Source organism: Eumetopias jubatus, unplaced genomic scaffold (genome assembly GCF_037043125.1).
Source record: "Eumetopias jubatus isolate StellerSeaLion01/CBP00866 unplaced genomic scaffold, mEumJub1_p1.0 scaffold_4, whole genome shotgun sequence".
NCBI classification, from domain to species: domain Eukaryota; kingdom Metazoa; phylum Chordata; class Mammalia; order Carnivora; family Otariidae; genus Eumetopias; species Eumetopias jubatus.
Window position 1 is genome coordinate 12,041,605 of NW_028274810.1, and position 14,822 is coordinate 12,056,426.

Consider the following 14,822-nt stretch of genomic DNA (forward strand, 5'->3'; position numbering starts at 1 on the left):
TCTGTCCTCTCACTTCTCACTGGGTTTGGCCAAGGGGGAGCCAACAGAAGACTAGAGAGCAAGGAAGTAAGGTGACAGTATTCCCCATTGCCTCCCTGTGAGGACGCCCCAGTCTCTCTCAAAACAACCTTCTCATCTCTACCTTTCTCTACGCGATTCTTCTTCCTGGTTTCCTATCCACTTCCCCACCCTTCACTTAGGGCTGACCAGGAGCGGAATCACCCCCAACATCTCCGTGGTTCCCCCACTCCTCACTCACACCTTTGTCACTTCCTCTTCTTCAGTTATTCTAATGAAGGTGTCATCTGTTTCCTGTTGGGACTCTCCCGAGTCAAGCGCATCCCCTCCCTCCTGACACCAGGCCACAGTTCAGGGAACACCTTGTTCTTTTAAATCAGGCCACGCCCCCACAAGCCCAACAGCCAATGAGGCAAAGGCCACGCCCATCAGCCCTCTCCTAGTAGCCAACCAGGACTTTCCTGCGCCCCTTCTCTCGGGCTGCCCAGCTGCTACCGCTAGACTGGAGTTAGGCTCCTTGGAGCTTTCCTCCAGCCCTGATGAGACCGGAGGAACAAGTCATCAAGTGACCAGTGACCAAGATCCCCCCCCGCCCCTCCTGAGAGTGCTGGATAAACCTGCCCAGTTGTTGTTCTCAGACTCACGGCCCTCTAGGCTCCCTTGCTGACCTGTAATCATTTTCTTTATGCCTGTCTGCGGTGTGTGACCTATGGCCATAGAATTATTTCCTGTTCCCTCCTCCCCCGCCCTGAGGACAGGGACATCGCCATGTTCATGCTGTATCCCAGTGCCCAGCCCAGTGCCTAGAACACAGTAATTACTATTTGTCAACCAACAGTCCGACCAACTGGCCTCCCATCATCTGTTACAGTCTTCACCAGACTGTAGATAGAGCACCATTAATTAGGCTTTAGGTTCCCTAATTACAGTCCCTTCTAGTCTTGCCTCCCTGAGACCAGCCTCTTCAGCATCACGACTATTTCCATTAACTGCTCTGACATACCAGTATAGTATTCTTCTGGGACACTCCCACGGCCCAATTAATGTCTTTATCAGCCCTAACTCCTGACAAGTTTACAGGGACTGACTTCACATGAAATTCAAAATAAAATTTTATTTTTTGATCTAACAGTAAACATTAATTTATGCTAAAATTAAAAAAAAAACTTTCTAGATTTTGCAAAATTTGCCTGCAAAATTGTGAATAAGCTCAATGCAGCTGAACTTACCCTTCTTGCTGGCTGGTGCCCCAGGCATGTGTTTAAGTCTGCCCATTGGGCACTAGTTACCATGATACAAGGGTAATTCCATTCACTATGTGTGCATTGTATTAGTTTGACTTGGCAAAGTCAAGCCAAGGTGGGGTTGGGGGAGGATGACCCCATTTTTCAATTTCTTGGGAGGATGAAGGTGGCAAGGAGGAGTCAATTACCACATATGTTTTTCAACCTTGGTGCTACTGTCAGGACAATTCTTTGCATGAGACTAACCTGGTCATTGCAAGACATTTATCATTTCTGATTTCCAGGCACTAAATGCTAATAGCATTCCTCAGTCATTGTGACAACTAACAAAAAAAACCTCCAAAATCTCCTAGGGGAGCAAGGTGAAAAAAACATGAAGAAGTGTCATGACCTATGTGGTTGAACACGGGTTGAAAGAATGTTCTTTGAATGGTTCTCTCTTCCCCTGTACTTGTGGAAATGAATACCCCTTTCTGCCCCTCCCTATTAAACTTGCTGACTGCTTTCGGCTCCTACACGCCGAGGAACAAGGTCGTGAGAAGGGGAGGACTTGGTGGTGCTGCCATTTCTACGGTCTTAGGGCTCTGCCCCTTTCGCAGAATTTCCAACAGCGCCATGTTGGGATAGAGCATCCAGAGGTTCACAACCTCTGTGGTCCGTAGGAGCCACTATGAGGAAGGCCCAGGGAAGAATTTGCCATTTTCAGTGGAAAACAAGTGGCGATTACTACTTATGATGACTTTGTACTTTGGATCTGGATTTGCTGCACCTTTTTTTATAGTAAGACATCTGCTGCTTAAGAAATAAGGATGGGGCGCCTGGGTGGCTCAGTTGGTTAAGCGACTGCCTTCGGCTCAGGTCATGATCCTGGAGTCCCGGGATCGAGTCCCATATCGGGCTCCCTGCTCGGCAGGGAGTCTGCTTCTCCCTCTGACCCTCTTCCCTCTCGTGCTCTCTATCTCTCATTCTCTCTCTCTCAAATAAATAAATAAAATCTTTAAAAAAAAAATAAGGATGTTTTAATTAATCCATCAAACAGATGTGAAAAGGAACATTTTAAGAGGTGCAGGCTCTTTGAAAAATGGATCAAACTCATGTTTTCAACGTACTTAATATGTTTGTAAATAAACTTAAGGCATGAATCCTAAAAAAAAAAAAAACTTGCTGACCCATGTTCCATAAGACCTTCCTGGGCAAGAGAGTGCCCAGCTTCTCCTCACTCCGAGCAAGCAATGGTATTGGTAAGACCACTCACTCACTTAACATTTTGTCATGTGATATGACTCTTGTTATATCAACACCTTTAATTTTAATTAAGTCTCAGGGTTTGTTACAGAACATTTGAGAATCGGCATGTGTGTCTCTCTAACTAAATTATAAACTCCCAGAAGACAAAACCCATATTTCACGCCCCTTTCCCTGTGGGAGGAGATGAACAGGGTTTAGGTGGAAGGTGACCCAGATGGAAGCATCTGGTGAGCTATTTGGCCTGCAGGCTGAGGGCGACAGGGAGCTTGGAGCTGCCCACAGGGATAACCTACAAAATGGTGGGAGAAGGCATGCCATTGGCCCAAAGACACCTCTTGGAGGAATGACCACCTTTAGGGTATGGGAGGAAAAATAAAGCCCAGCAAAGGAAAGGGGTTGGGGGAGGTGATGGGAATGTTGCAGAGTCACAAGTCACCAGAGCAGGACCGGTCATCAGGACCGGAGGAGGCAGGAGGAAAGCTGAGAAGTTCATGGTGGCCTTCTGGCTCCTCATAGTGCAGTGGGGAGGGTGGGCCATGCCGTAAGTGGTGGACCAGCGAGGAAACTAAAGCAGAGAAGGCAGTTTTCCTGAAGGGAAGGGAGGACAGCCACATGAAAGCACAACTTGGCACATAGGAGGCATTCCATAAACATGTCCATTTACATAAATGTGTAATCGATATGTATATTTATTTTCATAACTCTGTCTGAATATTATAGGAGAGATAGGAACAGTGTTTGCGACCAGAGGTGGAAGAACCATTTGCAGTGGAGGGTTTGTGGATGGAGCCACAGGTCCGGGCTGGAGAACTTGGGATCCCGAGAGCATGGGGGCCTTAGCCTTGGGAAGACAAAAGGCGTTCCTGGAAGACAGGAATGAAGACATGCAGGAAGGATTATTTTTAAAAATGGGTATTTTAAAGGGAATGGTTTGCTTTCCCGGTAATTTTTCCAAAAATGTGAAGTAACTGACCCTTTCTTATTTAGGCAGAGGCATTTTGGTGGATTCTAGCAGCTCCTGAGCCTCATAGAGAATACAGAATTCCTGTCATCAGCTTTAAAATGACTTTTTTCAAACATTTTAGCTCTAGCTTGGATAGGTCATGTGAGGGAAATCTCAGAAAAAGGAGGTAACATTACCAAAGTGTCCAGAAAACCAAAATGCCTCCTTTGTTCCAAGCATGGAGGTCAGTAATAAAAAAGCATTTATCATAGATTAATCCGCAGCCTGAACGCAAAGGTTAGATGGGGGGAAAAATAGAAACCCAAACCTATATGACGTGCACTCTTCCTTTTTACAACCCTGGCAAAAACAAGCAGGAGACAAATCCCATTTACAAGGACAGCAAAAGTTCAGTCTCCTCTCTGACCCAGGCCCTCTCCATGCATCATAAATATTCCCATAGTCATAAATATCACTGATGAGGAAGCAGAAGGCTCTTAATTGGCTTCAGCTCATTTCATGGTGGAGGAAGCTAGGAAGAATGCACTGAATAAGAATAAGACAGGCTGAGAGATCTCCCAGGAGGAAACTAAAATCGATTCTTGCATCACCGTGATGCTCTCTCTATGCACTGACTTCAGCCGAGAAAGAGCAGGCTTAGGTAAGGAGCACCTTTTCCCACTGGCTCAGGACCTTCCTGTCTCAAAGGTGCCGGATCCCTTCACGTGGAGTTTTGTGGTGGCTGATGTCATTGATGATGAGCTACCAAAAGGAAAGAAGGGAGATAACTAGCATTTATTAAAAATGAATAGCAGGATAATGGATAAACAAATGGGGATGTGTTCATACAATGGAATCCCATCCAGCAATAAAAAAGATGGACCACTGATCACACATCATGAATGAGCTTCAAAAACATCATGCTGAGGGAAAGGAACCCTACACAGTACATACTACATGATTCCATGTATATGACTTTCCATAATAGGTGATCTAGGGTGAGAGCAAAAATCCAAACAATGGTTGCCTCTATGAGTGGGGTAAGGATGAACAGGGAAGGGGTTTGAGGGAACTTTCTGTGGTGATGGGAATACTCTGTATATCCTGATGGGGGTCTGGATTACACAGGTGTTTGCGTTTGTTAAAACTCAGTAAATGTACACTTAAGATTCATGCATTTCATTATAACTAAATTTTACATCAAATGAAAAACTAATCAAACATTGAACTCTAGTTAATGATATGCATGCTGAAGTATTTAGGAGAAAGTGTTCTGATGTCTGCAATTTACTTGGAAATGCATCACTTGAAATAAATTAGATTCATGGATGGGGCGCCTGGGTGGCTCAGTTGGTTAAGCGACTGCCTTCGGCTCAGGTCATGATCCTGGAGTCCCGGGATCGAGTCCCACATCGGGCTCCCTGCTTGGCAGGAAGTCTGCTTCTCCCTCTGACCCTTTCCCCTCTCATGCTCTCTCTCTATCTCATTCTCTCTCTCAAATAAATAAATAAAATCTTTAAAAAAAAAAGATTCATGGATGGATAGAGGGATAGAGGGATGGATGGATATGTGAAAAAGCAGTTTTCAATGTTAATGATGGAATCTAGGTGGTTAGTAGACAGCTGTTCATTGTACAATTATTTCTTCTTTGTTCTGTGTTTGAACATTTTCACAATAAAATGGAAGAGATAAGAATGATATGGGGCGCCTTGGTGGCTCCGTCGGTTGAGCGTCAGATCTTGGTTTCTGCTCAGGTCATGATCCTGGGGCCGTGAGATGGAGTCCCGCATTGTGGAGTCAGCGTCCCCTCTCCCTCTGCCCCGCCCCTGTGCACACACACTCTATCTCTCAAATAAATAATCTTTTTTTAAAAATAAGAATAATATGATTTTTAAAAAAAAGGAAAGAAGAGAAAAACAACCACTGATTGAGGGTCTACATGTACCAAGTGCTGTAAGTGCATTTCCCCAATCCGCAGATGAGCCTGATTTTGCAGACCAGAAGGCTGACATTCAGAGAAACACAGCTTCGAGATGGTGGGATGTTTCTTGACCCTTCTTTCCCGAACTCCATCCAGAGGCAGGATCTGGTGGTGGCCAGTATTTTGGGTGACAAACACTCTCTTCTACAGCTGCTCCCTCTCGGCCTTCATCTCCTTGTCGATGAAATAAGCTTGAACTAGACCATCTCTCAGGTCCCTGGCAACCCTCATGTGTCTGTGACTTCTGATCCATGGGAATTTTAAGCGTCGATGACTGGTCCAGGTAGTGTTTGCTAACGGAACACTGATGAGGAGCAGTCCCTCGGGTAGGGAGTTGCCTCGCAGGGAGTGGGGTTTAAGTGTACCTGGTGAATGGGTGGGGGGGCAGGAGAGGGTGTTCCAGGCGGACGAAATGCAAATGCAGGGCCTGGAAGGGGCGGGGGGGGGGACACATGGGGACAGTAAGGAGAACGTGACTGGAGCGGGGGCCTTGTGTCCATGTCCAGGGAGCAGAGACGACACTGGAAACATACTCTGACTTTAGCTTCGGAGAAGCAGCACTCTGTGGGGGATGTTAAGCACAGGAAGTGTGAGATGACACAGTATCTAAGGAAGATGAATCTAGTTACTTGCAGTCATGGGGGAAAACACGCAGTGCGGACAATCACAAATGACAGATTATTAGAAAACAGTGTGGCAGACTCTGGAACGTCCTCAATCTGTGGTCTTCAAGTGATAATCTTTAGAACTTGAGGGCTGCCGGGAATGGCCTTGGGGACAGTGAGTGGGGCAAGGGCAGGTGGAGGGAAGGCAGGGCCGGATACCCTCTCTCACTTCGGTCTGGACTGCAACAGCACGACTTGTGCTGGACGGCTACCTGGGAGTTCCAGATCAAATGTATTTTGAAACCAGGATTCAACAGACCTCAGTTAGCCAAACAAATGTGTCAGGAGGGGGTTGTTTGAGGATAATTTGCTGGGCACGCCTCTGATTGAGGGGACTGCACATTTTCACTCCCTGCACCAACCAGATGCAATGGACTTTCGACTATTAGGCCCCGAGCGCCTGCCTCAGGCCCTGCCAGGACCTCACTTGCTCACTTCCCCTCCTGGTAGACCCCACCAAAGTGGCTTTGAGTAGGGCACTGTCTCTTCCTACCCTTCATTGTTTGTCACCCTAAGCAAACATTCAAGAGCATTTCACTCTGTAAACCTGGACCAGGGTCACCAAAACAGCCAAGTTGGGGAAGTTACACAGGTTCTAGATTCTTACGGATATTTTGGCTGAATCCCCTGGCTACTGGCACCTTCGCAAGAGATAATAACGGCCAAATTCTGCCCTCCATGGTTAGTCTTCAATAATCTCATTAACAGTCTCTTCCTACCACCTGCTCTTGGCTGCCCTCCCCTCCCCTCAGGTGTCCCTCACCCCCTGCCCCACATGGCGGGGCTCCCTTTGAAGACTTCCTCATGGTTGTGCTTCCACCCACTACTCCGTGCATGACCTTCTGCTAGGCGTTCTGGTTATCTGTTACTGCCTAACAAATCACCCAAAACTGAAAGGCTTAAAAAAACAATCCTGTGTTCTCTCTCACGGTTTCTGTTGGGCAGGAAGCAGGGAAGGACTCAGCTGGGCGAGTCTGGGGCAGGGTCAGTTGCCATCATACGTCAGCTGGGGCAGGAGGACCCACTTCCGAGGTGGCTCCCCTCACAGGACTGGCAAATTGTTGCTGGCTCTTGGTGGGCAACTCACTTCCTTTCCAGGTGGGCCACTCCACATTGCTACTTGAGTGTCTGCATGGGGTGGCGGCTGGCCTCCGCCAGAGTGAGGAAGCCAACAGACCAAGCCAGGTGTTTCGATGACTTTTATGGCCTACCTTGAGGGTCATACACTATGCCTTCTACGTTATTTTCCTGGTCGCACAAGACAAGCTCGGATTCAGTGTGAAAGGAGATATACAAGAAGGCAAGGATCATTGGAGGCTGGCCCAGCCCACAATAGAAAGGTCAGAAGAGGGGTCCCTGCTTGAGCCATTAAGTGGTTTGCAACTTCTTATCTCGGGGGGCGGGGAGAAATCTTACATACTTGTACCTGTAATATTAAAGGGATAAATAACAATGACAAGGCAGATATCACATGCCCTGGAATGCATCCTACATATTGAATGAGCAAGATAGATAAAGACTCTGCCCTCTTGGAGCTGATAATCTAGCAGGAACAGGAATGACAGGTTTCACATAAATTATTGCACTTGGAATAAAATCCTGTCTCCTTAACCTTGGCCCTGTCCATTCTTTTCATCTACTACTCATCTCCTTTGTCATGGAGCTTCAACCACTCACCTTTTCTCCAATCCTCCAACAGACTAAGCCCCTCCCTGTCTCAGGGCCTTTGCACTTGCTATGCCCTCGAACCCTTTCCAGGTCTTTCGAGCCATCCAGGTCTGTGCACTTAGTTGCCACCTGATCTTTTCTTGTGTATTTGTCACCGCCCCACCCCTGACTAGAACGTAAGCTGCATGCGAACAGAGACTGTGAAATCTCCCTCACTGCTGTGTGTCCAGCCCCACGTGGATAGCACTTATGACAGAGTAAGTGATGATGTATGCTGTAATGAGTGAATGAAGTACCCACTTTCAGGCCATGTTCTAAAATCATGTAAGGGGTGCCTGGGTGGCTCAGATGGTTAAGCGTTTGCCTTTGGCTCAGGTCATGATCCCAGGGTCCTGGGATCGAGTCCTGCATTGGGCTCCCTGCTCCTTGGGAGCCTGCTTCTCCCTCTGCCTCTCTCTCTTTCTCTCTCTCTGTCTCTCATGAATAAATAAATAAAATCTTTAAAAAAATAAAATCAAAACATGTAAGATTCTCCCTCGAGGATATTGAAAACATAAGTGCCAGCCCTGCCACTTGGCCATCTCATAATCCAAACCAAGGCCGGTGAATTGCGGACTCCTTGATGTGGAGCAAATAGCGCATGTCTGCCCCACCTGCTTTTTCACTCACTTCCGGACTCGGGTGATCCGGCTCAGGCTGACTGTGTTCTTTGTTCTTCTCCTCAGGGATGGTCCTCAACCTCTGACTACCTTCACTTGGCTTCCTGAACAACTTCTCTCTCCTCCAGAGAAAGGGCGATTCCAGCCCTGTTTTGCTGGACTCACACGTGGGTCTTCAGCATTCCTGGGCAATAAAAATATTTAAAACAGTTGCTCATGAACATCCCCGCTCTCCTGCTTTTCAGGAGAAAGAACATGACAAACGGAGACCCCGCACATATTTATTTTGAAAATAGGGTTTTTAATTTGCCAGCACACGGACGCTGCTGGTCTGCAGGTCATTTCACCTGCTGTGGCGCGTGATTAGTGAGGCCTTTTCTCTCTGGGTGGTGGTGCCAGCTAATGGATTTGCGCTCCCTGTGTGTGTTTATCTTCAGTTAATTAAAATTTTGCCAAGTCTTCCTCGCAGCGCCTGTGCCCAGCAAGGCTGAGCCTTGGTTTGTGGCACTGATCCGGGCTGGCAGGCTGGGAGAGGGCGGTCATCCTATTAAATATTATTCCAAAAGGGCAATCAGGCCTGTGGCCTTCCACCCCTGAGCTTCTCTCACTGGGAAGTCACAGATCGATGCCAAAGCTCAAGGCCTGTGACAACTATCCCTGCCAGGCCTGAGTCAGCGTCAGTTGCAATTTTTCAGAACTGTTATTTGACCATAAATCTGAGCAGGATTCTGGGAGATCTCTCTTAAAAACGGAATGAACTACACGTACATCCATCTTTGAAGGGGATGTTAACCGTCATGTGAAACTGTGACTTATCAATGATAAACAGGCCAATTTGCCAGCATTAATTTTGAAGTTACGGGTCAGGTTAAGCCTAGCACTTCAGATGTTAGTTTTGAACATCTGCCTTCGCCAGGAATGGGGGACGATATTAAGGACTGAGCTGGCACTCAAGAGTTCCATTGCCCCATTTTTGAAAATGTGGAAGTTGCTCCCCACAACTTTACCTTCCCATCCCCCCTTCCTTCAATCACTGTTAGGTCCTTGCTGTGGAATCACTTCTGCAGACAGCTTTGCCAGCAAACTTGAAAGAGAAGAGCACTCTTTTGTGGGTTGAATCGTGTCTCCCAAAACAGTAAGTTGAAGTCCTCATCCCCAGGACTGGTGACAGTGACCTTATTTGGAACTAGAGTCTTTGCAGGTGTGATTAGTTAAGATGAGGTCATCCTGGATTGGGTGGGCCTGATCCAAAGGTTGGTGTCCTTATAAGAGGTAACGGAGATAAAGAGACACACAGGGGGACCACCATGTGATGTCAGAGGCAGAGATTGGAGTGATGTGTTTCCAGCCAAGGAAACACCAAGGATTGCTGGCAATACCAGAAACTAGGAAGAGGCAAGGAAAGATCTTCCCCTAGAGCATTCAGAGATCATTGCCCTGCCAGCAATTTTTTTATTTCCAGCCTCTAGAACCAAGAGGATAAATGTGAATTGTTTTGAGGCACCATGTGAGTGGAACTTTGCTACAGCGGCTCCGGGAAACTAAAACACACTCAACTCAAGACCCTACTGCTGACCGCCTTCACTGACTTGCCTCTCTGCCAATCCCACTGATGCGCTTGATCACCCTGATTCCCTTCTCTTCCTGGGAGGTTTTCTACAATGAAGTCCCACCTTGCTGGAAGGCTTAGGAAGTGGGACATCAGGCTAAGAAGAAAACCTCATCACATCTCATGTTTTACCGATGAATTTTGAAACATCTCAGTCCACATTCTAGTGTAAGCGGAAGGCAGTGTACATAATAAGATGGCTCTTTGATGATGGAGGATGCCACTCTGCCTCAGGGGTCATCGCTCCAAATTCAAGTTTCCCTGGCTGGCATCACAGATCCACAGAGAGTGAGGCTTTGTCATGACTTTGTACTGGTCCCAGCACATACTCTGCAAATTGAATTCTTACTATCACATTCCTGACTTACTCTTTGTCTCTCCTAAAAAACAAATGTAACAACAACAAAACTAGCAACCAAGATTCTACAAAATTCTGTTGTCTTGAGATAGCTGTGGGAAGGGATATTGAAGTTGAGGTCACAAACTTGGACCTGAATTCCAGCTCTGCCCATCCTCACAATGGGTTTGCCAAGGGAGTATGATCATCCCCCATTCACCTGTGGCGGGATGGACTGAGGCCACCCCATCCCACCTGCAGAGAGACACAGTCAAGAAGAGGAGTTTCGGCTTGGTCTTTGTTTTGCTGAGTGGGGCGCACTGGCTGAGGGTAGGCGTGAACTGCTCTGGACAACAAAAGGGGTTTTAAGAAGTCCCAGAGGTGAAGAGAAGGAAAGAGAGAGAAAATGATTGGCAGGGAAGAGGAACTTGGGAGATGTCTGATGGAGGATTTGATTTAATTTCTATTGTGTGGTGTGTGACCTGTATCTTCTTCCCCATATCCCCCCAAAAGATTTCTAGTTAATACATTATGGAATTGGATCTGCTTTGGGAGGTGGGCATCAGACAAGGAACAAAGACCACCCATGAGGATCCAATCAGCTGATGAGGGGCTGATTAGGAGCTGAAGCTCAGAGACATTGAGTGCCTTGCTCAGGGTGACGCAGCCTTAGGTTCTGAAGTCAGATCTGTGTGACTCCACACCTGTGTTCTTTCCTCTAACATAGGGTGGACTTTCCAAATGATTTCAAGCCCAGGAAGTAGTCCAGATTGAAAATTAAAATATTCCAAGATTAGAGGGTGCCTGGGTGACTCAGTCAGTTAAGTGTCTGCCTTTGGCTCAGGTCATGTCTTGGGGTCCTGGGATGGAACCCCAAGTCGTGCTCAGCAGGGAGTCTGCTTCTCCCTCTCCCTTTGCCCCTCCCCCTGCTCATGCACTCTCTCTCTCTCAAATAGTCATCTCTAAAAACTAAATAAATAAAATAAATCAAAATTATTTGTATAAATGCCCTGAATGACAAACAATAATAACTTACTAACTGTAGTTTTCATATGACTAGAGCTTTGCCGTCCGGAGAAATACCTTCTGTTTATTGAGCATTTACTAAATGCCAAGCTCCTTCATGTGCATGATGTGATCTAATCTTCTGAGTAGGCCTGAGAGGCAGACATTTTTATCCTCATTTCACAAATGAGGAAACATTAAAGTGTGGCTAGCCCAGGTCATTGCTGGGAAGCAGCAGACCCAAGACCTAAGTGCCAAAAATAGTTTCTCGTTTATTTACTTCCTGAGTAGGTAATACACACACATGCCACGATGTTTACAAAGGAAAAGGCCAACAGTGAAAAGTGTCTGTGTCTTCCTCCGACCAGGCTCCCTCCACTGCCACGCTCAGATCACCCACTCTGTCCGGTTCTTGAGTGTCCTTCCAAGATATCCTTGGTATTTACAAGTATGACTACGTTCTTCTGATAGCACAGTTACCTCCCTTGGGGAAAAAGGACATTTGAAGTTAACCTGAGGAGACAATGCCTTCTTTCAGCCCTCCTGGTAAGCCTCTGTTTAAACCTTTGGAGCTCAAATACCAAATGGAGTATGTTTTTGTGTTTTCCTGGGAGCTGGTGGGATGTACTGAAAAGAGCATTCAAGTCCATACCCAGAGCAGGTGACATCACCTCTTGGAACCACTTCTGAGTCTCAGAAATGGAGACACATGTCCCACCAACCTGCTGTGAGGATGGTAGAAAAGAGAAGAAAGGTAAAACATCTGGTGCATCTGGCATCCTCCTTCCTTCTCCTCCTGAAGGAGAGCCTAGAGTTTCCCCCATGCTCCTTTCAGAACACAGAGAAAAGGAAAAGCAAACACCCAAATCTACACGCTGTTTAATGATCAGCTTTGACCTAATTCTACTTCAGAGCGTTTCTGTCTCCTTCCTACCTCCCACCACCTCCCACCCAGCTGCCAAGTATAGAGAATACATGAAAACTTGGGCCAAATGGGAACCTGGAATGTTCAAGCCTTTGAGATAGCAGCTGTTTGTTTGTTCATGTATTACCCTGTTTGTGCCCCTGTCTTGTTTGATTACAAGAACCCGTGGGGAGGAAGAATCCTCTGCGCTTTGGTCTACATGGTTCTCTTCCACATTCCGTTCTCGTTCACAATGCTGTGAAAACAACGAAACCGTGGTTCAGAGGTTCATGCTTTGGCTGGGAGGCATGAGGCAGAAATGGGGCTAGAACCCAGGTCTCCTCCCTGATCGCCTCGCCTCCCACTGTCTCTAAAAGTTCTTGATGGGTCATCGCTAATGCATCAGTTAGGACGCGCTGGGCTGCCAGCAACAGAAAATCTAAGTCGCACTTGCTTATGTAACTGGAAATCTAGAGGTTGGACGGCTTCAGGATCAGCAAGACAGTGACTCTGCACTCCTTCTCTGCTCCCCTCTTGCTTTCTTCCCCTCCTCTGTGTACTGGCTTCATTTTCAGGCTGGCTTCCCTCATGCCGGATGACTTATTGTACTCCAGACTCCACATCAACACATCACAATGTGCAGAGAAAAGAGTCTCTTCTTGTGTCCCTTTTACAAATAAGGACGATTCTTTATAAGAAGCCCCAAGAAACAACCCCCTTGCGCCTCATTTTCTCAAACTGGAACAAATCTTGCGGCAGACATCTGTCATACTTGTGGTCACTCGGGCTCTTTTGAACACTCATCCTTTGTTAGGACAAGTTCAAAATTATAAGTTCCACCTCTCCAAGGTAGAAGCCAGATTTGGCTCTTCCTTATTAGGACAAGTTTGAAATTATCAGTCCCACCTCCCCAAAGCAGGAGCCAGACTTTGTTCTCCTGACACAGCCACGGGTCTTTTACTCAAGAGTTAGTGGTGCAAGAAGAAAAGCATGGAGTATGCCTTCTCCTTCTGCCCCTCCCCTCCGCTCCCCCTGCACGCCTGCCTCACACACACACACACACACACACACACACACACACACACACACACACACGGAGGCATTAATGGCTGCTGAGTAAAGTCAAGTTCCCGGCCCAGAAACAGCTGGAAGGCAGTCAGTAGCACGTGCATCCAGATCTTGGTGTTGGTGGCTGTTTTCTTGTCAGCTCTGACCTGTGGAACGGTTTGGGCCAGCTTGGCCTGGAGCCTGGCTTTCCAGCTCTCCCTATGATCTTGTGAGCCACCCATTGTCCTTTCTATAAACTTTGGAAGTGCCGAACCACCCAGACTCGGCTTCTGTTGTTGCAGCTAAGAACCTGCCTGATGCACACACCCGTTCCTGAGCACATGGCTAGGGCTGGGCCTGCGCCCTTCGCTGACCCACGTACACCTGAGTTCCTGAGCCAATGGGCGGCGAGAGTGTTGGGATTTCCCTTACGCCAGTCAAGACCAGCTCTGAAGTTCAGGGTGCGGTCAGCTTCCCAGGAGGCACAGGGGGACATACGGGAAACCTAAACAGAAACTGGGATTGCGTGAGAAAAGGGGGGATGCCTGCTTCGTGGGCAGCCCACAACATCGCCGAGCCGTTCTGTGTGAGAAGCTCTCTGGCTGACCACCTTCACCCTCAAGCAACTCTATGAGGTAGGTGTCACCCCCACCTTATAGTCGTGGAAACAGCCACGGAGACATTAAGTAACAAGATGATAGAACTCACAGGGTGGAATTCAAACCAGGTCTCTTTGACTCCAAAGTCGCTTGTACGTTTATACACCGATTCTTTTCATTCACAGGTCTGTGGCTTAGCTGTGGCTCTCTCGAGTTTGGCTCCAGCTGCCAGTTGGGTTCAGGTTGGCTTCATGAACTTCCTCAGTTTTCTTGGACCCGTGGTTACTCAGTGGCCACCCAGATTCTCGAGGTGATGAGGAAATGTTCTGAAACTGGATTGTGCTGTTGGTCGCACAACTCTGTGAATTCACTAAAACCCACTAAATGATACACTTTTGAAGGGTTGAATTTTATGGTATGTGAGTTATATCTCAATAAAACTTTTATTTAAAAATAAAAGAACACTAATCAAAGCATCTTCTAGTGGAGGGAGCCCAGTGAAGGCAGGTGGCCCGGGTTGCTCAGAGGAACACCACCTGGAGATTCTGAGGATTTGGTTGTAATCCTGGGTCTGTTTCTTGCCAACCTTAAACATCACTCTTTTGGACCTCCGTTCCTTCATCACTAATGGGAAGAGGCTTATTAGATCAATGCTTCCCAAGCTTTCCTCATTTGTGAGCCCCCTACATTACTTTATTATTTTTTAATTAACATATAGTGTATTATTGGTTTCAAAGGTAGAGGTCTGTGATTCATCAGTCTTATATAATATCCAGTGCTCACTACATCATGTGCCCTCCCCAGTGTCCATCACCCAGTCACCCCATCCCTCCAAACCCCTCCCCTCCAGCAACCCTCAATTTGTTTCCTGTGATTAAGAGTCTCTTATGGTTTG

The 14,822-nt window shown here is 47.1% G+C and overlaps 1 pseudogene; it reads left to right on the forward strand.

The window, feature by feature from the left end:
* The first annotated feature begins 1,877 nt into the window (after positions 1 to 1,877).
* Positions 1,878 to 2,069, forward strand: LOC114208073 (cytochrome c oxidase subunit 7C, mitochondrial pseudogene; annotated as a pseudogene).
* Positions 2,070 to 14,822: the final 12,753 nt, after the last annotated feature.